This window comes from Neophocaena asiaeorientalis, unplaced genomic scaffold, assembly GCF_003031525.2.
Source record: "Neophocaena asiaeorientalis asiaeorientalis breed wild unplaced genomic scaffold, Neophocaena_asiaeorientalis_V1.1 scaffold7, whole genome shotgun sequence".
Taxonomy (NCBI): domain Eukaryota; kingdom Metazoa; phylum Chordata; class Mammalia; order Artiodactyla; family Phocoenidae; genus Neophocaena; species Neophocaena asiaeorientalis.
The window spans coordinates 14,753,232-14,779,658 of NW_020185337.1; the positions used below are offsets into that span (position 1 = coordinate 14,753,232).

Here is a 26,427-nt window from a genome sequence, read left to right on the forward strand (position 1 = left end):
CATAAGAGGGGCAGAACTCTGAGTGGTCTGGAGTTACATGTTCTAATGACATTTCTTGAGTGTTTGATAGATAAGAAGCAAGTCTCAGAGAGCAAAGCTGGTACAGGTAGGAAGATGTTTGGGCCTTTTAAAACAGGACTATTATCAGATTTTGAATGGTTTAATTGGTAAGAAAAGAATTTCTTCTGGTGGCCAAGTGACAGATACAAACACCTAGCAGGAGAAACTTGGCAGATCTCTAAAATAAATTCACATCTGACCTGGACAATATTACTGCTATTTTTGTCCCAACGTGAACTTGCACCATCAAAAACATCTTCCTTCTACATGATGAAAGGCTACTATGAAACAATACTATTTTGGGAGAGATCAGTGAAAAATACCCATCTTAATTAAAAATTCTACCAGCTAAAGAAAGGTTAAGGAATCCTCTTGTAGCAATAATTTAAATACTGAATTAATATTCAAGAAAGTTATTTTTAAAAGGAAGTACACCCACACTGAATGCATCTGTCCTGAGCTTGTTCAGCTATTTAAGAAAAGAAGTGGCGGGGGAAGGGAGATAGTTTGGACTATATAATCTAAGGTGTCTTGCCACTAACAATATAATTTTCTATGCCTGTTTGTGACCATTGGTTCCATAGGGAGATGGGAAATAATTGAATAATTTCAGAAATACCCAACATCTGATACATCTAATACCTCTGATCTTGAAAACAAAAAGATAGCCACTATCACTAACTTCTGTTTGTTGATTTAAAAATCAACAACAAAACTTTCAAAATGGTAAAGTAGGAAGGAAGAAATCGGACTACGTGCCCATCCTGCAAAATACTTGGCTGGTACTTACACCAGTGACAACACCCACACAGCTATCTATTTCTACATGCTGCCTGGTACAGGCTTGATGCTGATAATACAGAAGAGGAGGAGCGTTAGATGGTATTCATTCATTTAACCTCAGAAAGACACGATAAAGCACTAGCATTCCTAATCTATAAGTGAGGAAACTAAGACAGAGAGTTACTAGTCTAAGGTCACAGAGCTAGGAAGTCACAGTGCTGAGGCTGGAACCCAGGCAGCGTGATTTCAAGGTCCATCCTGTGACCCCAGCTGGGCTGCTCTCCCACCCGGCACATCATCTGTCACTCTCCCTCCTGAGATAACACACTGCACCCTCCAGCCAAATGTACATGTTTTACTCTTCACAGTTTATTCCCTTAAATCCCATCTATCTGTCCCTCCAATTTAGATAAACTAGGCTGGATAAAGCAGGAAGGAAATCTCTCTCCCTTAAAGTTTAGCTCTAAACCATTACCCTGATTAACTCTCAGGTATCCAAAAATAGGTATCCATACATCACACAAGTTAAAAAAAAATTCCTCAGTCAAAATTTTTAACCATGCAGACCAAAAAAGAAGGGAAACTGAGGAAGCTGAAGATGAGAAGGCAGGAGGGGAAAGAGGGAAGAGAAAGTAAAGGAAGAGACGGAAAGTGGCAGAAAAGACAGGACCCCCTCCATCCAATCTCCTTTCCTCATTTTAAAATCAGTTCTCTTACTGAGCTAATCTTACTCCAAAATCCAACTCATAGGCTCACCTAGCGGGGAGACAAGGTAGCCTGCCCAGTTTCTACCTTCCAAGATGGGGCAGTACCATAGTTCCTCCCAACATTTTAATTTTGGTAGGAGGATCTTCCCTAAGATGCCGCTGATGAATGATGACAGAAGCCTCTCTCAGAGGAGGCTGGTGAGGTACGAGTATGATTGATCAATGAAATATAATTGATCAATGAAATAATACCGAGCACACCTCCTCAAAGCATCTGTGAAGAGCCAGTTATTTTTCTAAATCTCCAATCTGTTTCAGACCAATACCTTAATAAAAATAAAACAAAAAAATTATCTGAAAACTTAATTTTAAAAGTTTATAAAATAAAAGTCTCATATTTCTACTATTAGATTCAACAGACATAAAATCACTGGGTCACCAGGGGGAAAGGGGTGGAGGGATAAATTGGGAGACTGGGATTAACATATACACACTACTATATGCAAAATAGATAACTAATAAGGACCTACTGTGTAGCACAGGGAATGCTACTCAATACTCTGTAATGGCCCATATGGAAAACAATCTAAAAAAGAGTGGATATATGTATATGTATAATTGATTCACTTTGCTGTACACCTGAAACTAACACAACATTTTAAATCAACTATACTCCAATAAAAATTTTTTTAAAATAAGATAAAATAAAATTACTGGGTCAAAATGCTATAAAAATGTCTAAATACTCTCAATTTCTGAACTTACGTTATCACAAACTGACAACTCTCTGGACAACACTTCGAATAACACTGTATTAGAACATCAAAGACCAATTTCTGTGCCTTAAATATCATGATATTTTAAAAGAGTTAAAATAATTTTTTTAGAAATTTAGAAAAATATTTTTTTCTAAGTGTCAACAGGAATTACCAGAAGGGATTAGACAACGTGATTATGGGCAACTTTACAATATTTCTTCTTTATACTCTATATTTTTAAAATTAGTAGAAGTAAATAAAATTTTAAAAAACAAATATCATTTCAGTTGCTATAACTTGTTTTATGATACATAAAAGCCTGAATACCCAAAACATCATTTCTGCCTTTTTATCTTTTTAGACTTTTTGTGTGTTCCTCCTCTCTTTACTCTGCCTTCAATTCCCCCAGTGTAAAAAGAAAAAGGTATGCGTAACTTATGTAAAATTTCCTGAGGCTGCATATTATGGGTATGGATCCCCTAGCTTGGAAGAGCTATTAAAATGTTAACTGTGTTTACACATGTCCCTTTGGCTAAAAATTAATGAAAGAATTCACAGATGTTAATAAAATTCACAACTTTTCAAATACTCTTACAAGGTTTTAGATGCTCTGAAAGGAGCTGCTTTTGCTGACAGGCACAGTAACTTGTTCAGGAAAAAAATTATACTCTGAAAAACATTATACTGTCAGGTGTGAAGAGTCACCATTGGCAAAGTGATACCATGTTTGGATTCTCTACTATGTACAAGGTTTTAATATTAAAAGAATCTGCCCCCAAAGAAAATATATACAGCTCCTAAAACATATGAAAAGTAGATAAATGCTAAAATTATTTTTCACCCATCAGAGACGTATAAATGTGATAACTGTGTGTTGCCAGGATGTGGGGAAATATACACTTTCATACAATATTGGTGGGCAGTTTGGCAATACACGTGTTAAAATTACAAGTGTGTATGTGTATACAGGCAAAACCTTGGCGATATTGTGGTTTCGGTTCCAGACCACCACAATAAAACAAATATCGCAATACAGCAAGTCACATGAATTTTTTGGTTTCCCAGTGCATATAGAAGTTATGGTTACACTACACTGTAGTCTATGAAGTGTGCAATAGCTTTATGGCTAAAAAGTGTAGTTACCGTTATGTAAAATACTTTACTGCTAAAGAATGCTAACCGTCATCTGAACCTTCAGTGAGCTGTAATCTTTTTGCTGGGGGAAGGTCTTGCCTCTGTTGATGCTGCCAACCGACTGGGTGGTGGTTGCTGGGAACCTGCGGTGGCGTGGCAACTTCTTGAAATAGGACCACAGTGACGTTTGGCCCACTGACTGACTCTTCCTTGTACTTGAACACTTAGAGGTCATTGTAGGGTTCCTGATAGGCCTCATTTCAATATTGTTGTGTCTCAGGGAATAGGGAGGCCCAAGGAGAGGGAGAGAGATGGGGGAACAGCAGGTTGGTGGAGCTGACAGAACACACACAGCATTTGTGGATTAAGTTTGCTGTTCTGCATGGACGCAGGCTATGACACCCCAAAACCACTATAATAGTAACACCAAAGATGATCACAGATCACCATAACAAATATAGCAATAACGAAAAAGTTTGAAATATTGTGAGAATTACCGAAATGTGACACAGAGACACAAAGCAAGCAAATGCAGCTGGAAAAACAGCACCAATAGACTTGCTGGACTCAAGGTTGCCACAAACTTCAATTTACAAAAAATGAAGTACCTGCAAACCACAGTAAAGTGAAGTGCAATAAAATGAAGTACTCCTATATATACTTTTCTTTTTTACATCTTTATTGGGGTATAATTGCTTTACAATGGTGTGTTAGTTTCTGCTTTATAACAAAGTGAATCAGCTATACATATACATATGTTCCCATATCTCTTCCCTCTTGCGTACTCCTCCCTCCCATCCTCCCTATCCAACCAGTCTAGGTGGTCACAAAACACTGAGCTGATCTCCCTGTGCTATGCGGCTGCTTCCCACTAGCTATCTATTTTACATTTGGTAGCGTATGTATATCCATGCCACTCTCACTTTGTCACAGCTTACCCTTCACCCTACCCATATCCTCAAGTCCATTCCCTAGTAGGTCTGTCTTTTCCTGTCTTACCCCTAGGTTCTTCATGACATTTTTTTCCCCTTAAATTCCATATATATGTGTTAGCATACAGTATTTGTGTTTCTCCTTCTGACTTACTTCACTCTGTATGACAGACTCTAGGTCCATCCACTTCACTACAAATAACTCAATTTTGCTTCTTCTTATGGCTGAGTAATATTCCATTGTATATATGTGCCACAACTTCTTTATCCATTCATCCAATGATGGACACTTAGGTTGTTTCCATCTCCTGGCTATTGTAAATAGAGCTGCAATGAATATTTTGGTACATGACTCTTTTTGAATTATGGTTTTCTCAGGGTATATGCCCAGTAGTGGGATTGCTGGGTCATATGGTAATTCTATTTGTAGTTTTTTAAGGAACCTCCATACTGTTCTCCATAGTGGCTGAACCAATTCACATTCCCACCAGCAGTGCAAGAGTGTCCCCTTTTCTCCACACCCTCTCCAGCATTTATTGTTTATAGATTTTTTGATGATGGCCATTCTGACTGGTGTGAGATGATATCTCATTGTAGTTTTGATTTGCATTTCTCTAATGATTAATGATGTTGAGCATTCTTTCATGTGTTTGTTGGCAACATTTCTTTTTCATTTATTTCTGATCTGATCTTTATGATTTCTTTCCTTCTGCTAACTTTGGGGGTTTTTTGTTCTTCTTTCTCTAATTGCTTTAGGTAAAAGGTTAGGTTGTTTATTCGAGAAGCTTCCTGTATTTTGTGTATTCCTAAGTGGCTTTGTTAAGCTGGGTACAGTTTTCTGTGTTCATATAGTGTTTCTCCCAGGCTAAATCACACACAAGCAAATGCAAAATTCGGTTCACATTACTGTTCAAGATTGTTTCCTGATATATCGATTGTGTTGGAAAAAATTCATGTTTTCAAAACATGATAGCAGAACTGATGGTATAGTTGATAAGTTATGGAACATCTACATAGTGAAATTCTTTGCAATTGCAAAAAAAAAGAGAAATTATTTGTCAATTACCTCAATAAAGCTGAAAAAATGAGGAAGCTTTTAAGCAATGATAAAGCACAATCTATACATAGAACAAATGATGTTAAAAAAAAATGACAGGGCACAGAACAGTGTGAGCAAAATGTTACCATTTGTATAAGAAAGGGGGAAATAAACACAAATTCACGTATGTCTCTATGTACATAAAAAGAATTCTGGGGCTTCCCTGGTGGTGCAGTGGTTGGGAGTCTGCCTGCCAATGCAGGGGACACGGGTTCATGCCCCAGTCCGGGAAGGTCCCACATGCCGCGCAGCAGCTGGGCCCGTGAGCCATGGCCGCTGAGCCTGCGCGTCCGGAGCCTGTGCTCTCCAGCGGGAGAGGCCACAACAGTGAGAGGCCCACGTACCGTAAAAAAAAAAAAAAAAATCTGAAAGGATACTCAAAAAATTACTAATCGCAGTTACTGATCTGGAGGATAGGCACACAGGAGACAGAGATAAGGGGTTACAGAGGTAAGAGGTTACTCATTTGGACCTGGGCGGAGCAGACATTTAAGAGATTATTTACTATATATGTTTGTTACATGGTTTCTTATCTGAACCTTACAAATGTATTACATATTCAACAAGTATATAAATAAATGAATGAAAGTTTAAGTGTATTCTCAAGAAAAGAGAAGAGAAGACATAAATAATTACTTCTTCTCTCCATTTTATGTTTCATCTCCCGTAACAGAATACAGACTTGTGATCACAGCAGTAAATAATAATAAAATATAATCTAGTCGAATATATTATATTAGATAAAAATAATAATAATTTATTACATGCCTCTTGACCATAAGAAATGTCTTCTATAGAGAGAAGCTTCACTTTTTCTAGAAATGTCTATTAACACAAAATATACTTGATGAACAGGTGGTGTAATCAATCTTCTCTTGAATAAGAATAGAATGTCTTCATGAAAGAATAGAACAGAATTTCTTTTACCTACTAAGTAGACCAGAGTGCCCAACGCAAAGAATCCCATGAAATCATTTGTAGTAAAAACCTATGGGCAAGGGGACTTCCCTGGTGGCGCAGTGGTTGAGAGTCCGCCTGCTGATGCAGGGGACACGGGTTCGTGCCCCGGTCCAGGGAACTAAGATCCCACATGCCTCCTGGCCAAAAAACCAAACAAAACCAAAGCAATATTGTAACAAATTCAATAAAGACTTTAAAAATGGGCCACATCAAGAAAAAGAAAAAAAAAACTTAAAAAAAAAAACCAAAACCTATGGGCAAAGTTTCTTCTCCTGAAATTTATATCATTAACAGCTTTTTTTTTTTTTTTTTTTATGCTGTACGCAGGCCTCTCACTGTTGTGGCCTCTCCCGTTGCGGAGCACAGGCTCCGGACGCGCAGGCTCAGCGGCCATGGCTCACGGGCCCAGCCGCTCTGCGGCATGTGGGATCTTCCTGGACTGGGGCACAAACCCATGTCCCCTGCATCGGCAGGCAGACTCTCAACCACTGTGCCATCAGGGAAGCCCCCATTAACAGCTTTTAAAGCTATTGTTTTTGCTGACAGGCTAAATGAGGGTAAAGTATTAGTTATAATCATAAGGTCACATAATTAAGTGCAAAGAGCTTTGATCAAAAATATAATTACTCTGTGAAAAGTCACACAATAAGGAGTGAAGAACCTATTTCCAAAGCAGCTATAAGAGGGGGGAAAGACCCTCAAAACTTTATGTATTATTCAGAGATCTTCCCTCCTCCTTCAGTTTCCCCTTCCTCATCTTACAATGGCTACATGCACATACTCATTCATTCTGTACACATCCATTATACACCAAGGAGGCAATGGGAAATAGGCAATATAGTGGTGAACAAGAAAAATGCAGGTTCCGCTTTGGTGAGTTAGTACAGAAAGTAGACATTAATTAAATAATTAGCATTATTACAGCACTTAAATATAATTCTCGTAAGTGTACTACCTTTTTTTTTAATGCAAGGTATTATGAGAGCAAATAATACAGCTATCTCAACCAGTCTAGGGGTCAACCAGGTTACTCAGGAAGTCCAGGGGTTAGCCAGGCAGAAAGAATTTCAAAAAGAAGATCAGTATGTGTGAAGATCCTGAGTTGGAAATGCACCACTACAATAGTAAAATATATAAAAAGTCAATGAAATATTAAAAACACAAAAGTGTCTCTGTTAAATATATTTAATATTTAGCCATGAGCAAAAGACCTCTGAAATCACTCATGGGGATACTCAATTTTAAATTTACCACTGAATTTAAGTGAGGAATAAATGTAACTCTAATATCTCTCTGCAGGTACAATATAAATGAACCTGCTTTTTTTAAAAAAAAACATCTTTATTGGAGTATAATTAATTGCTTTACAATGTTGTGTTAGTTTCTGCTATATAAGAAAGTGAATCAGCTATATGTATACATATATCCCCATATCCCCTCCCTCTTGTGTCTCCCTCCCACCTTCCCTATCCCACCCCTCTAGGCAGTCACAAAGCACAGAGCTGATCTCCCTGGGCTATGTGGCTGCTTCCCACTAGCTATCTATTTTACATTTGGTGGTATATATATGTCAATGCCACTGACATATATGTCTGAATCTTTGTTCCTGTACTGCCCCTAGGTTCTTCAAAACCTTTTTTTTTTTTAGATTCCATATGTATGTGTTAGCATACGGGATTTGTTTTTCTCTTTCTGACTTACATCACTCTGTATGACAGACTCTAGGTCCATCCACCTCACTACAAATAACTCAATTTCGTTTCTTTTTATGGCTGAGTAATATTACATTGTATATATGTGTCACATCTTCTTTATCCATTCATCTGTTGGTGCACACTTAGGTTGCTTCCATGTCCTGGCTATTGTAAATAGTGCTGTAATGAACATTGTGGTACATGACTCTTTGTGAATTATGGTTTTCTCAGGGTATATGCCCACTAGTGGGATTGCTGGGTTGTATGGTAGTTCTATTTTTAGTTTTTAAAGGAACCTCCATACTGCTCTCCATAGTGGCTGTATCAATTTACATTTCCACCAACAGTGCAAGAGGGTTCCCTTTTCTCCACACCCTGTCCAGCATTTATTGTTTCTAGATTTTTTGATGATGGCCATTCTGACTGGTGTGAGGTGATACTTCATTGTAATTTTGATTTGCATTTCTCTAATGATTACTGATGTTGAGCATCCTTTCATGTGTTTGCTGCCAAACTGTATATCTTCTTTGGAGAAATGTCTATTTAGGTCTTCTGCCCATTTTTGGATTGGGTTGTTTGTTTTTCTGATATTGAGCTGCATGAGTTGCTTGTAAATTTTGGAGATTAATCCTTTGTCAGTTGCTTCGTTTGCAAATATTTTCTCCCATTCTGAGGGTTGTCTTTTCATCTTGTTTACGTTTTCCTTTGCTGTGCAAAAGCTTTTAAGTTTCATTAGGTCCTTTATTTCCATTTCTCTAGGAGATGGGTCAAAAAGGATCTTGCTGTAATTTATGTCATAGCGTATTCTGCTTATGTCCTCCTCTAAGAGTTTTATAGTGTCTGGCCTTACATTTAGGTCTTTAATCCAATTTGAGTTTATTTTTGTGTATGGTGTTAGGGAGTGTCCTAATTTCATTCTTTTACATGTAGCTGTCCAGTTTTCCCAGCACCACTTATTGAAGAGGCTGTCTTTTCTCCATCGTATATTCTTGCCTCATTTATCAAAGATAAGGTGACCATGTGTGCGTGGGTTTATCTCTGGGCTTTCTATCCTGTTCTATTGATCTATATTTCTGTTTTTGTGCCAGTACCATACTGTCTTGATTACTGTAGCTTTGTAGTATAGTTTGAAGTCAGGGAGCCTGATTCCTCCAGCTCCGTTTTCCTTTCTCAAGACTTCTTTGGCTATTCGGGGTCTTTTGTGTTTCCTGCTTTTTATTTTTATTTATTTTTTCATTGTTTCCTCACACCCAATTAATCATTCAGCCATTTTTGATTTTTTAATGTAATACTTATTGAAGTAAAGCACACACAGAGAAAAGTGCACTAAACATTAGTATGTAACTATATAGATGATGTTTTACAAAGTAATGACACCAGAGTAATTAAAACCTAGGTGGGAAAACAGCACATGAAGCTACCTCAGAACCTGTTTTTTAAAGCACACACATTTGATTTCCCAGTGCTTAGCAATGACCTCAAAGGCCAGGTCACTCCTCATTTGGATTACTGGCTGAACATCTAGGTTTAGCTAAGCAGTTCTCCAAGGATTCTCCAATAACAGATATAACAATGAATGTAGTTTTTCCTCTCAGACTATCTAGCAAGTTAAAACTCTGTTACAGCTTGTAGCTCTACACTCAGTCTGGCAGCTCTGAAGAGAAAAGTATTGGTGGCAAACAGTGATCTGAAATCTATGATTTGAAACTGGACAATGGCACACTAGATACACATTCTCCTTTGTTACAATAACATATATAGTTAACGTGAAAGAGATGCCCACTTTATTAAATGAAGCTGTTTCACGATCTCTACATAACTCTTTGTGACGCTACATAGACAAGTTACACTACAAATAAGATTGAAGCCTGAACTCCAGAATAATTCACCAAGATGCATTTCCCACTTTATCTCTCTAATAGGAATGCCAAAATCCTCATTAACAAATGAGCACAGTCAATTACTTTTCCAAAATGAATTTTGATCATATAATTGGAAATCATATTTCTATCATGATCATACCATGTTTTATATAGTTCATCGGGTATAAACTCTTCCTTTACTTTTTTACCTCTATTAGGATACTGGTATTAAGTGTCTGAATTATTATTTTCACTTCTTTAAATAAGAGGTAGTCATTACTAGCAGGATAAAAAATTATCTTCTCAACTTTAAAATACTAAGCAGAAAGATTTTATTGACAGTAAATATTTTATTGTTAAGACATGCCCTCACAATGCTCAGCAGTATCACTAGGAACACAAAAACATAACAGAAAAGTGTTAATTAAATTAAATCCACTGACAATACCTTCCTTAGAGGGAAATAATACATATGACAAAGAATCATACATAAAGCAGTCTTCCAAAAAAAGAAACCTACACAAGAGGATAGTCTTAAGCAATTCTTAAATCACAGCTCACTAATTTAGTATGAGTTTGAAAGTGTCCCACCTGCTAGGCATAAATCTTCTGAAATCAGAAAGACTCAAATGTTAATGCCTTTTTATTTACTACCATCAATGAAAATTTACAGAGGAACTATATACTACAGTGAGAGAGATAATTTTAGATAAATCTGGTTTTTCTGGAACTACCTGAATTTGTAGGCTGTTATCTATTTATGCTCTAGTTTTCAGGATTAAGTCAACTGGAAACTGAAATTGGCAGTGAGTGGTCAGTTAGTTTCGTTTCTCCTTTATTAGGTCAAATGTGCATCCAGCAAGCCATCAGCCCAGCCATGTTCTTGGGCACCAGTGTGCTTGCTGGCCAAAGCAACCCCCACTAACTCAACTTGCTGCATGAGTGCTGTTCAAGTTGCAGAAATACCTCCCCAGACTTTCCTTGGGAAACAGCTTGTACTGATCTTCACAAAAATGTCCTCTTACATATTCATCAATTCAGTAAGACTTCTACAAGAATTCTAATAGAATAGTCCTTTCTGTTTTTACATACAAAGCAACTAACATATTTACTTACTAATTTCAATTTAACATTCAAAAGATTCTAATTTTAAAAAATTTCCTAGACAGTTGGTTATATGAAATTTATGTCTTCACTGCTTGATGGACAAATCTGTAAGCCTAGAGGCGATAGACAAATAACTACAATACTAAACCTTTTTTTTTAAATAACTAAGCTCCATTTTAATTTTGGCACGCTACTTAACAGAAGACGTTGTCAAGGTCAACTTAGAACACAAACTTAATTGAACCATATTGACAGTTTACTGCAACTTAATGGAAAATCTTTTTAAAAATCTGAAGCTAAAGTTTAACAAAACATTTTATTCTGTAATTCTAAACAGTAAAACCAGACCAGGCTCATACAGTTGTATCATTTGAGATTACAAAACCCTGAAACAAACAAAAAATTATTTTTACATATATGTTGATGATATCTCGATTCCCAAACCTAACTATGATCTGTCACTTAATGCTAGAGGTTAGGTGTACAATCACACCAATAAACTTTTCAAGTTGAAATTAGCATTAATATGAAAGATACACTGTAGAATATAAATAATATAGACCAGAAACCTGCTTTGACCTATGCGTAGTTTAACTAGTCAGCATTGATGCCAGGCACAGTGGTAGGTTCTGAAATTCAAAGATGAATATATAAAATGTACTGCATGCTTAGAATAAATTTACACTCTGGGGTTGAAACTGAGAAAGACTTCATTGAGGAGGGCCACACTGGCTTCAACTTTAAAAGATGTGTGGGAATTTCCAGATATACAGAGCTCAAAAGCACCAAGAAATGTAGCTATAAAAATCTCATCAATATGTAAGACACATGTATCAGAAGGAGAAAAAAAGCTGCAATGCCCCCAGAGACATGAAAGTTAGTCAAGAAATAGCATGGTCAGGGCTTCCCTGGTGGCGCAGTGGTTGGGAGTCCACCTGCCGAGGCAGGGGACACGGGTTCGTGCCCCGGTCTGGGAGGATCCCACATGCCACGGAGCGGCTGGGCCCGTGAGCCATGGCCGCTGAGCCTGCACATCCGGAGCCTGTGCTCCGCAACGGGAGAGGCCGCAACAGTGAGAGGCCCGCGTATCGCAAAAAAATAATAATAATAAAAATACACTACGGTAAGTTCAAGAAGTCAAACACCAAAGAGCACATATTGTATGATTCCATTCATATGAAATATTCAGAATAGGTAAATGTAAGAGACAGAAAGCAGATTGGTAGTTGCCAGAGGCTCAGGGGAAGAGAAAACGGAGAGTAACTGCTTAATGGGGATGGGATTTCCTCTTGGGGTGATGAAATGTTTTGAAACTAGATAAATTAAAGATGGTAGTTACACAACGCTGTGCATGTACTAAACTGCAACTGAATTGCTCAGCTTAACATGGTTACTTTTGTTAAGTGAATTTCACTTCAATTAAAAAAAGAAAACTTGAACAGTGCATCACATGTTGAAGACTCTAGTAATTTATCTTGATTTTTAAAAAAAGATACTGTACACCTATTAGAATGGCTAAAATTAATACTGATCAGACCAAGCGTTGATGAGGATGTACAGAAACTGAACTCTCGTACACTGCTAATGGGAATGTAAAATGGTACAACCACTTAGGAAAACTGTTCGGCAATTTCTGAAACGGTTAGGCAAATACCTTCCATATAATTTAGCCATTTCACTCCTAGGTACTTAACCAAGAAAAATGACAGCACACGTCTTTACAAAGACTTGTACGTGAATGTTCACTGCAGACTTCTTCATAAATTAATAGTCAAAAATGAGAAATAACCTGAATACCCATCAACAGGTAAATAAACAAACAATGCTATATCTACACAAAGGAATACTACTCAGTAATATAAGGTAATGATCTGCTGTTAGCTACAGCATGCATGAATCCCAAAATAATTGTTGAGTGAAAAAAACTCACACCAAAAAAAAAAAAGTACATACGATATAGTTCTATTTATATAAAATTCTAGAAAATACAAACTAATCCACAGTAACATAGTGACAGAAAGCATATCAGTGGTTGCTTGGGATGAGGGGACAGCGGGGAGGTGGGAGAGTGGAAGGAAGGGACTACAAGAGCTCCCAGGAAACTTCTGGGAGTGATTAATATGTTCATTCTCTTGATTGTGGTGAGTAGTTTTAGGGGTGTATAGATTATGTCCAAAGTTATCAAATTGTACACTTTAAATATGAGCACTATATTGCATGTCAACTAAATATCAATAAAGCTAAAAATTTAGGCTACAAAACATATATAGTGATTCCATTTCTGCATTTAAAAAATAAATATTTATACGAACAGTTTTCTTGGTAGTATATATTTCCTACTAGGATTATAAGGTATTTTTTATTTCCATCATGGAAACTCAAAGACATATTTGGGGACTTCCCTGGTGGTACAGTGGTTAAGACTGTGTGCTCCCAATGCACGGGCCCCGGGTTCAATCCCTGGTCAGGGAACTAGATCCCACATGCATGCCATAACTAAGAGTTCGCATGCCACAACTAAGGAGCCCGCCTGCTGCAACTAAGGAGCCGGCCTGCTGCAACTAGGAGCCCACATGCCGAAACTAAGGAGCCGGTGAGCTGCAACTAAGGAGCCAGCAAGCTGCAACTAAGGAGCCCATGAGCCGCAACTAAGGAGACGGCCGGCTGCAACTAAGACCCAGTGTGACCAAATATAAACAAATAAATAAATAAATAAAAATTTTTAAAAAGATGTACTTGAATATTGTCTGTAATTCAACCAAAAAAACCCTAAACTTCTACTAGGTAAGAAAGCTTAGTTCAACATAAAAATCAGTTAATTCCAACACACTGTGCTATAAAAGTCTGGAGTGCCTTTTAATCTACAAAATACATATAGGAAACTCTGCTTCATACATTTAATTTGGTCCTATTATCTCTCAACCATTGGGAAATGGGGGGGGGAAGCACCTCTTAAAACTAAATAACTCCTCTGAAATTAGTTCAGGATCTTAAAGCTGAAAAAAGTATACCTATATTGATAATTATGTAATTATTTTTATAGCAGCATACTTTAAAAGTAGGTGAAAGGTCTCCATGTTACTATAAAAATGATATTCCTTCCCTTATCTGATTCTGGCATAAGAAATCTCTAACTTAAATGAGATAGAGATGATGAAATGGATATTCATCCTACCAATGCTATGAAAAAATAAAGCTCAGTTTATACATGTCATTTGTAAAGATTATGAGCCTTGGTTGTCACTGAAAACTTGTGAAGGCATAAAGGAATAGCGATATAATATGCAAGTAATGTATTCCGCAAGTTAGCCAAACACTGAAGATACATTCTGAAGAGATTATTCAATATCCAATTTGTTCTCAGTTCAAAAAGAAAAGGAAATTGTCCCAGGATTTACGTATGAACTAGCAACAGTAAAAGGTGCATTATTTAATATAATCATATTAACTCGAAAATATCAAAATCAGTGTCAGAGCTAAGAAGTTATGAAAGAAAATGATTTAATCAAACACCTGAATAGCTCAAGAGCTTGAAAGTGGGTTAAGTTTCTCGTCTCAAATGCAAATGCTAGAGGCCAATAAATCAACGCCAGAATCCATTTCTGGCTTTTATTCTGAATAAGGTGATGATCACTGCATTTTCTACAATGAGCAAGTGACCACACCCCTAAATCAAAATATCAAGGATCTCTGTTAGTGAACACAAACAAGGGTCACACTAGCATGTAAAAATTTCCACTGGGAATAAATAGTGCTGCTTTGTGACTGAGATAGAGAATAAAGAGCTTCTGACAGATAAAGCTGTATAAAAAACAACAGTACACGGTCATTTAATATTTCAGTACAAAATTTATATTCACATATAATACAAAAAGAACCAAACATAGAACTGAAAGGTATATTAAGAATCCACTCTTACCTTCTTCTGGGTAGAACCCAAATTAATTTACTGAATTACTTAACACTGCAACACTGGGTATTCAGTAAAATGCTAGTCTAAAAGAATCATTTACCATCTTGCATCATCACTTCTTGAATCATCTCTCAGTTTTTCATATCTGGATCATATGATAAGCAGACCAGACACATTTTTTTTCAATCCTAAATTGGCTTCTGTTGCCATTTACCATTTGCACAATTATCAGAAACACTGACTTATTTTAATAGCAGCTTACATAAAATAGGATTATAAATAGCAAACTAAAGAGAAATTCTAGAACGACAATACATGCAATATACAAAAGAAATTAATTTTGACCATTTACTCCTTTGGGCCATCTCACTAATTTTTGATCCACTGTTATATGGAAGGACATGTTCAGAAATTTTAAGTACTATAGATAAATAACATATAGCATATGGGATTGTAATTCTGGCTACTTTATTTATAAATCTTTAAATAAACATTTTTAGAGGTATAATGTATTAGTTACATATTTTTAATTTCGAGAAAAACTGAATGGAAAGCATATTTGCAGATGTCAAAGTTTCAAAAATTTTAAAAAAATCTAGAATCATTCAAGTCTTATTTTACATAGAATCGAATATACAAAAAAAATTCATAAACAGAGTTTATAATATTTTACAGTCCTTGTTGACAAAAATGTTTAGGTTGTTTTCAGATTATTTTTAATTGGAAATTTGCATATAACTCACCAAAACACTCATTAATAAGATTACTTACTCTTTATATTTAACTTTTTCTGTTATTAACAGCCACATAAAGATATGTGTAGGGCAAAAATAAATAAATAAGCAAACATTCATTTAAAAAATCTGGATATAAAGATAATTACTTCAGGGCTTCCCTGGTGGCGCAGTGGTTGAGAATCTGCCTGCCAATGCAGGGGACACGGGTTCGAGCTCTGGTCTGGGAAGATCCCACATGCCGCGGAGCAACTGGGCCCGTGAGCCACAATTACTGAGCCTGCGCGTCTGGAGCCTGTGCTCCGCAACAAGAGAGGCCACGATAGTGAGAGGCCCGTGCACCGCGATGAAGAGTGGCCCCCACTTGCCACAACTAGAGAAAGCCCTTGCACAGAAACGAAGACCCAACACAGCCGTAAATAAATAAATAAAATTATTTCAAAAACATTGATGCATAAATTATGTACATCAATAATAGATACCTATATGTAGTGGCCTGGAAACATATCCATGATACATATTAAAGAACAAAAGGAAGGGCTTCCCTGGTGGCACAGTGGTTAAGAATCCGCCTGCCAATGCAGGGTACACGGGTTCATGCCCTGGTCCGGGAAGATCCCACGTGCCGCGGAGCAACTAAGCCAGTGCGCCACAACTACTGAGCCTGCGTGCTAGAGCCCGTGACCCACAACTACTGAATCCTGGGCACCTAGAGCCCGTGTTCCGCAACAAGAGAAGCCACCGCAATGAGAAGCCCGTGCACTGCAACGAAGAGTAACCCCTGCTCACCGCAACTAGAGAAAGCCCGTGCACAGCAACAAAGACCCAACGCAGCCAAAAATAAATACATAAAATAAATAAATTTATATATAAAAAAAGAACAAAAGGAAAGTTGCAGAACAACATGTATTAGTGGGGGAGAGTGATGCACATTGGAATAGACAAATAAAGAGTAAAAAGTCAGAAAGAATACATCTGGTTAAGAAAGGAGGCTGGAAAAGTCTGTGGAAATTTTACTTGATACTTTGTATACTTTATATTATTTGAATATTTTACAACTTCATTAAACTTTAATTTTTAGATAAAGATACTTGTTTTAAAAGATATTACCAGATAATAGGCAATACTCTTGACATTCTACACCTAATTAGTAAGGTTCATATTATGACCAAAACCATAAAAGCAACAAATTTTAACTGCCTGATAATCAAACTGTAGAATGACTTCACCATTTACATGATATTTATCATTCACATACAAGTGCGTGTCTAAAGTATATATAATTTACATGCATATGCATTCATAGGAATGCATCTCATGTAACCTAATACGATCAAACATTCCCAATCAGCCTGTCAAATTCTAGAACCAGGGACACAGTGTCCCAGACTGAAGTGTGCTTGGTTCACAGCTGCTAGGATAATTACTTGTCTCGATCATCCATTCTATTCCCCCCATGACTAAGAGGAGCCCACATACTATCTGAGACGGAAGAACTACTTGCATTTCATCAACAGAAGAAAATACATGTTTATGACCATTCCAAAAGGGGCATCTTCTGAACTGCCTCACTCTCAGTGGGTGGTGTGCAAAGTAATTCTTCGGGCAAAACTACTTTCCATAAAAGGAGATGAGCTGTACTCTGTGTTGACCTCACTTCCTTAGTACTCTTACTCCACCTTAACTCACGGAGAAATAACTGCCCCTGAGGCAAATCCTTTATGGCATTCACTTTAGTAAAGGGCAAAGCATTTTACGATGACGGAAACAGCTCAATAAAGAAGGAGGTGGTAAGGGGGAATGCAAAACACGTGCTCACCAGAAGGCCTCAAAAACACCTACTAGCTAAACTGAACTTGCCATGGCTGAAGAACTGACTCAAAAAGTACAAACACTGTAAAATGTGTTAAGTGTTTCATTTTACAGATGTACAGATTCAGGTTCAGAGAAAGGTTTTGCTTGCTTATATATTTTACCTGGAAATGAAATTTTTGTACTAAAAAAATAACAAGAGTTTTTTTTATGGCTACTTATAATACACATTTAATGGCAAAGATATGATTTAAAAGTGACACTGCAGTTTTTCAAAGGTATAAGTAAGTTTTTTTTAAGGATGGCACTGATTTTTAAAAATTATATCTCCCTTTCTAAAGGACTTTGGGCAAGAGTGACTAAAAAGTTAACACCTATGAAAGTAAACAAAGATCACCTCAATAAAATGAAGGTAATAGGAATTTCTGGAAAACCTGAACGAATATGAATCTTGCAAGTCAAATAAGCACCATTAAAGAAAAAACAGTTCCCGGGCTATTTGTAGACAAAAATTGTTTCAATTCAAGAATAGTATCAATTACTCCAAGATAAAATACTTTCCTCAAACATTAAACACTCATGTAAAATCGACGGATAAGTTGACTTCACACACAAAGCCACCATTCCGGAAGCTGGAAGCCATCGACAACAAATGCCCGCAGTGAAGGATGCACTCACCGGTGGAACAGGTTAATTCAGCATCTTAATACAAACACGCAACTTGAAGGTTTTGTGAAAGAGGCTGGGGGAACCTAGAAATTCAGTGTACTGTTATTAAGAGCCGCAGGTAATTCTGATACAGGTGGGCCAATTAACACGGTTCCAGAGACTCCCCTACACCCTCTGTAGTTTCTTAAGAAACACACACAGCCATCTGCAAGTATTCAAAGGAAAGTGAATACTCCCACCACACCTCGGAATAACTCCCGTGGAGTACCAGCAGGCTAAATTCAGCAAGGAGAAACCCAGCAACTTTTTGGACACGTGCATGTGCCATCGTCTAAGGGGTGTATCTTTTAAGGAACAGCCAGGCTGCAAGAGATCAGAAAGCTGCAAACAACTTACAGAATCCAAACTGTAAGAACTTATCTGGATTCGATGTTTTCTTCACTTTCCTGTTCAGGAGGAGAATGGTCTTGAATCACATGATTCCTGATGAAATGTTAATTTCAAATTACATTGAAATATATGCTTTTTTCTCATAATCCCTCCATCCCAGCTAGTCAAGTTCAACAACAGTTGAAGTTCACTGACAAAATCTGTATCTGGCGTGTACTAATAGCCTTTAGTAACAAAGGCTCTGGCGTGAAGATAAAACAAAATGTTTCTTACGAAGCAAAGTTAGGATTATATTCGGCTGCACATACCAGAAAATCCTTCTACGGTGGTTTTAATAAAAAAGAAATTGTTATTTTCTTCACGTAAAGAGAGGTGTAAAGGTAGGAGTCCAAGGCAGTTCCACACATCCTTGTCGCAGGCTCCTCAGTCTTTCTCCTCAGCCACCCACATACATAGATTTCATCTACTTTTTAATTGTCACAAATGGTAATAAGAAAGTCCAAGCACCATGACCACTTTCCTGACAAGGAGAAGAAGACAATCAATAGGGAATGGGGGGCACCTCACTCAGGCAAACAGAAACATACCCTAGCAAACATCCACTTAGACTGCACTGCAGTGAGTCTACAAAGGCAAATCTCTTACCTGGGCACACTGCCACCCCAAAAAGAATTTATAGTAAGGAAAAGTGTTGATCAAAAGTACTAAATAAGCAAATTGCAGTGTCTGTCACCCAAAAGTTTCTTACGAGAAAAGTCATGTCAGCATTTCCCTCTAGAGAGCTTACCATGAGGTCTAACATACCAAGCTATCCTACTCACAACAGATCTTTCTTTTATCTCCTACAGCCTTAATGCTGTGAGTATAGCGTTTTTATCTGGAAGCTACATGTAAACCTTACCCTAATTTATCAAAAGCAAAAGGATCCTTACTGAATAGTATCCTTTATTATTTGGTAGTATTTCCAAGTACAAAAAAATGTAAAGACTATTCTAAGGAAAGAAATTCTAGTGCTAAGGTAGATACTTACAGGTAGTAACCTACAGATCTACTCTGAGTGGTTGGAGCATAAGAAATACAACTAATATCATGGTGGCACAACTTAGATGTGTAGGATTCATCTGAGAGGTGAATCTAAGGGATCTTGAGAAGCACAATGACTCGCCAGTTCTGGCTTCCTGACCTTGAGGAAAACCTTTGAGAGCGCCTATAATCCTTTGCAGAGATTTTTAATCCATTCACCTTTTACCACACAGATGTCACATGATTTATGTTTTTTAAGATAGAATAGCCACTGGTGGTGATAATATTCCTTAAGCATAAGAGGTATGCACTAGTTCACCTCACTTTAACCACATAATTTCCCAACTGCATATATATTACATTGGTCATGCAATGTGTGAAACAAATGCTTTTATTTGTAGAATATTTTATTATATCACTTGATGACATAGTTCTAGCACAATAATAATATATAACCAAAAGAAGACATACTGCAGTTGTAATCCTAGAGTGCTATTATAACTAAACAAATAAGCCTAAGAGAAATAAACTTGGAAACTAGCAAAGATGGACGAACAAGAGACAAATAGAGTTTGGCCAGATTCAAAGAGATAAAGGTAGAGATTTGTACTTTCTTCTGTCCTTCTGTCAAGTAACAGATGCCCATTAAGGCATGTATTCACCTTGTGATTCTGTTCTCAAAACATTAGCTTCTCTTTCCCTTTCACTCCTTTCCTTCAGAGCACCCCACCTTTTAACAGCAGAGGCACTTCTGGTGGAGGGAAGACCCCATCTGACTAATGACATGTGGTTTCCACAAAGCTACTCATGACAACTTACCATCCAACAGCCGCATATGGGTACAACCTTCTCATGTCTAGATAAATAACAGATATACAAGTCTTGTCCTGTACATAATATCACACAATTATAACTAATCTCTCCCCAAAACTTAAACGGCACTCTTTCATCTTCTAACAAAGCTCTTTCATGCTCTGCTGAAATTCACTTTTTTTTTTTAAGTCTGTATCCCCCATGTGACTGTCATGTCTCCAAGGAAATGAAATACATCTTATGCATTTTTGTATCCCCAGAGCCTATCAAAATTCACCAAATGAATGAAATGTAAATACACTGATTTTCCCTATTACAGAAAAAGGAACTCCACTGAGAACAAATTGTGTTAGAAAACATATACAGATGCTTTCCAGTTATTGTTTTGTTAGTTAGAATTCTATGAAAACTTTTAAAAAAGGCAATGAATCCTTACTTCCAAGTACTTATTAAAGATTATATTACTAAGATGGAAAAAATGACAATATGAACTCAGAACTTATTCTTCAAATTAAAAATAAATTACATTCCTTTCATTTACATATTTTTCAACTTCATTCCCAGAAAGTTCTGTAGCAAATTATCCAAATTTATAATGAGAATGTTGCTTAGTGATTTGAAATAAATTATCTGAGTTTAAACTACATAACTAATGAAGAGCATGAGAAGCCAGAACATCTGATTTCAGATCCAGTACCTTTTCCTTATGGCATAAGACACATGTTCTGACTGCCAGAGCAACACCAAGCTCTACCCACCACCAGTCCCTCCCATAAGGAAGCTTGCAAAAGCCTCTTAGACAGCCTCATCCACCAGAGGGCAGACAGCAGAAGAAAGAACTACAATCCTGCAGCCTGTGGAACGAAAACCACATTCACAGAAGGGAGACAAAATGAAAAGGCAGATAACTATGTACAAGATGAAGGAACAAGATAAAACCCCAGAAAAACAACTGAATGAAGTGGAGATAGGCAACCTTCCAGAAAAAGAATTCAGAATGATAGTGAAGATGATCCAAGATCTCAGAAAAAGAATGCAGGCAAAGATTGAGAAGAGGCAAGAAATGTGTAACAAAGACCTAGAAGAATTAAAGAACAAACACCTAGAAGCACTAAAGAACAAACAAACAGAAATCAACAATATAATAACTGAAATGAAAAAAACATTAGAAGGAATCAATAGCAGAAGAACTGAGGCAGAAGTATGGATAAGTAACCTGGAAGACAGAATGGTAGAATTTACTGACACAGAGCAGAATAAAGAAAAAAGAATGAAAAGAAATGAAGATATCCTAAGAGACCTCTGGGACAACATTAAACACACCACCATTTGCATTATAGGGGTCCGAAAAGGAGAAGAGAGAGAGAAAGGACCCAAGAGAATATTTGACGAGATTATAGTCGAAAACTTCTCTAACATGGGAAAGGAAATAGCCACCCAAGTCTGGGAAGCGCAAAGAGTCCCAGGCAGGATAAACCCAAAGAGAAACACACAGAGACACATAGTAATCAAATTGACAAAAATTAAAAACAAAGAAAAATTATTAAAAGCAACAAGGGAAAAATGACAAATAACATACAAGGGAACACCCGTAAGGTTAACAGTTGATTTCTTAGCAGAAACTCTACAAGCCAGAAGGGAGTGGCATGATATATTTAAAGTGATGAAAGGGAAGAACCAACAACCAAGATTACTCTACCCAGAAAGGATCTCATTCAGATTTGACAGAGAAATCAAAAGCTTTACAGACAAGCAAAAGCTAAGAGAATTCAGCATCACAAAACCAGCTCTACAACAACAAATGCTAAAGGAACTTCTCTAAGTGGGAAACACAAAAGAAGAAAAGGACCTACAAAAACAAACCCCAAACAATTAAGAAAATGACCATAGGAACATACATATCAATAATTACCTTAAAAGTCAATGGAATAAATGCTCCAAGCAAAAGACACAGGCTTGCTGAATGGATACAAAAACAACACCCATATATATATGCTGTTTACAAGAGACCCACTTCAGACCTAGGGACACATACAGACTGAAAGTGAGGGGAAAGAAAACGATATTCCATGCAAATGGAAATCAAAAGAAAGCTGGAGTAGCAATTCTCTATCAGACAAAATAAACTTTAAAGACTATTATAAGAGACAAAGAAGGACCCTACATAATGATCAAGGCATCAATCCAAGAAGAAGATATAACAATTATAAATATTTATGCACTCAACATAGGAGCACCTCAGTACATAAGGCAAATGCTAACAGCCATAAAAGGGAAAATCAACAGTAACACAAGAATAGTAGGGGACTTTAACACCCCACTTTCACCAATGGACAGATCATCCAAAATGAAAATAAATAAGGAAACACAAGCTTTAAATGACACATTAAACAAGATGGACTTAACTGATATTTATAGGACATTTCATCTGAAAAGAGCAGATTACACTTTCTTCTCAAGTGCACAAGGAACATTCTCCAGGATAGATCACATCTTGGATCACAATTCAAGCCTCAGTAAATTTAAGAAAATCAAAATCATATCAAGCATCTTTTCCGACCACAATGCTATGAGATTTGAAATCAATTACAGGGGAAAAAAAGGTAAAAAACACAAACTCATGGAGGCTAACAATACGTTACTAAATAACCAAGAGATCACTGAAGAAATCAAAGAGGAAATCAAAAAATACCTAGAGACAAATGATAATGAAAACACGACGATCCAAAACCTATGGGATGCAGCAAAAGCTGTTCTAAGAGGGAAGTTTATAGCAATAAAATCCTACCTCAACAAACAAGAAAAATCTCAAATAAACAATCTAACCTTACACCTAAAGGAACTAGAGAAAGAAGAAGAAACAAAACCCAAAGTTAGATGAAGGAAAGAAATCAAGACCAGATGGCTTCACAGGTGAATTCTATCAAAGGTTTAGAGAAGAGCTAACACCTATCCTTCTCAAACTCTTCCAAAAAATTGCAGAGGAAGGAACTCCCAAACTCATTCTATGAGACCACCATCACCCTTATATGAAAACCAGACAACAATACTACAAAAAAAGAGAATTACAGACCAATATCACTGATGAATACAGATGTAAAGATCCTCAACAAAATACTAGCAAACAGAATCCAACAACACTTTAAAAGGACCATACATCATGATCAAGTGGGGTTTATCCCATGGATGCAAGGATTCTTCAATATACACAAATCATTCAATGTGATACACCATATTAACAAATTGAAGAATAAAAACCATATGATCATCTCAATAGATGTACGAAAATCTGTTGACAAAATTCAACACCCATTTATGATAAAAACTCTCCAGAAAGTGGGCATAGAGGGAACTTGCCTAAACATAACAAAGGTCATATATGACAAACCCACAGCAAACATCATTCTCAATGGTGAAAAACTGAAAGCATTATCTCTAAGAGCAGGAACAAGACTAGGAAGTCCACTCTCACCACTATTATTCAACACAGTTTTGGAAGTCCTAGCCACAGCAATCAGAGAAGGAAAAGAAATAAAAGGAATACAAATTGGAAAAGAAGAAGTAAAACTGTCACTGTTTGCAGATGAGATGAAACTATACATAGAGAATTCTAAAGATGCCACCAGAAAACTAGTAGAGCTAATCAATGAATTTGGTAAAGTTGCAGGATACAAAAGTAATGCACAGAAATCTCTTGCACTCCTATACACTAACAATGAAAGATCAGAAAGAGAAATTAAGGAAACAATCCCATTCACCACGGCAACAAAAAGAATAAAATACCTAGGACTAAACCTACCTAAGGAGGTAAAAGACCTGTACTCAGGAAACTATTAAGACACTGATGAAAGAAATCCAAGATGGTATAAACAGATGGAGAGATATACCATGTTCTTTGATTAGAAGAATGAATATTGTGAAAACGACTCTACTACACAAAGCAATCTACAGATTCAATACAATCCCTCTCAAATTACCAGTGGCATGTTTTTACAGAACTAGAAGTAAAAAAAAACTACTTCTAGCCAGACAGCCAGACTGAACTTCACTGTCACCTGGTACAGTCATCAACCCTCAGTAAGGAGGATTGGCTCCAGGACCCCCTGCGGATACCAAAATTCAGGGATGCTTGAGTCCCTTATATAAAATGGCATAGTATTTGCATATAACGTATGTACATCCTCCATATACTTTAAATCATCTCTAGAATACTTATAATAGTCATCTCTATAATAATCATCTACTTATAATATCTAATGTAAATGCTATGTAAATAGTTGTAAATACAATGTAAATGCCATGTAAATAGCTGCCAGCATAGAAAATTCAAATTTAGCTTTTTGGAACTTCCTGGAATTTTCCGAAAATTTTCGATTCGGTTGAATCCACAGATGCAGAATCTGCAGATATGGAACGCCCAGATATATGGGCTGACTGTACACTAAATACTACACTAAACCATATTCTACTGGTCACAGTAAGCTTCTTTAACTTCTTATGTGCCTGACTTGCTATCAAAAGTGAAATATACATAAAAATTAGTAGGCAGAAATCAAATATTTTAAATGTATACTTACCATAAAAAATGATCATTTGGTTAATAACTTTTCATTGATTTTAAGGAGGTTCATAGAAGACTACACTAAAATAAAATTTTACAAATCCATGAAACCACAGGCTAAATTTTCTTAAATTTTTTGTTTCGTTACATTTCATCTATTCCAGGCCATTTTTTAAAACCACTTTAATATGAAAAACTAGAAGTCACGGTTCTTTTCCTCCAAATTTAAACTAAAAAAAAATCAACTATATACATGAAGACGTCAAAAAGGCAAATTCCAAAAAAAGAAGTGTCTCTCAAATAACGCATGCTACTTTTAATGCTTTAAGAATAGTTAAACACAAAAAAGAAAGTAAATAGTCAGTAAGGTTACAGAGTGCATCTCCAGGCTAGACTACATGCCAAAATTCACTAACTCATATTAACTTAAATTGCCTTTTACTGGATCAAGAATCTTTAAAACTATTCCCTAGATTCCAAGATACAGCAAGTAGGGCTGGCTCTACTTAGAGCAGCTCTAGTCAAAGGCCACCCAAGATATGCCAAATGCAATATGGCCAGAAAAGCTTGGATAACTGCCAACAGTTATTCTATCCAGGTCTCTGAAACTCGAAACCTCCTTTCTACCACCCACCCCTCATCCTACCTCCATCCAACAAATACCTAATAATATCACGCACAAACTTTTGAAGAGATAGGGAACTGGCAAAAGGATATGTGTTGATGCCTGAACTAAATACCTAAAATCATTTGATATCTACCTCTCGCTAAATTTTAGCAACCATTATACCCATAATAACAGCAAAAATAGTTTATTAATATTTATATTGCATGCACTCTTTGCCAGGTATGCTAAGTACTTAAAAAATATGAACTCAATCTTCACAGTAATCTTACAATATAAGTACACTACTAATTAATCTCATTTTACAAATGAGAAAGGAGAGACCCAGAGAAGCTTTGTAATTTGGTCAAGGTCACACAGCAAGAAAGTGTAAGTACTGGGGTTTGAACACACAATGACTGGCTCCAGAGTCCATACTCTTACACACTATGATATCCTGCCTCTCTATCCCTATACTTGTTATATCTCTTCTAAACTATCAATATAAAACCTCAAAATATTTAAGTATGGAGAAACACAGTAAAACAAGATACAACCAAAAAAAAGAGATGATAAAAGTCTTTATATATTGATGATGGAAGAAGATCCAAGATGAACTGTTACATGAAGAATGTTGGTAAAGTGTCTGTTTTTAAGGATACTCAGGAAAATGTCCACAGTTTTCTGAGTAGCTGGATTTCAGGTTTGGTGAGGTGTTTTGTTTTGGTTTCAGCTTTTTTTGTCATTGTTTCCTATGCATTTTGAACTAGAATGTGTATGTGTGTGTGTGTATATATATATATATATATATA

At 36.6% G+C, this 26,427-nt stretch overlaps 1 protein-coding gene across 4 annotated transcripts in view; it reads right to left on the reverse strand.

Annotated features, from left to right (window-relative positions):
- PDLIM5 (PDZ and LIM domain 5) overlaps positions 1-26,427 on the reverse strand; it is a 206,988-nt gene that overhangs the window by 159,734 nt on the left and 20,827 nt on the right. The window lies entirely within an intron of this gene.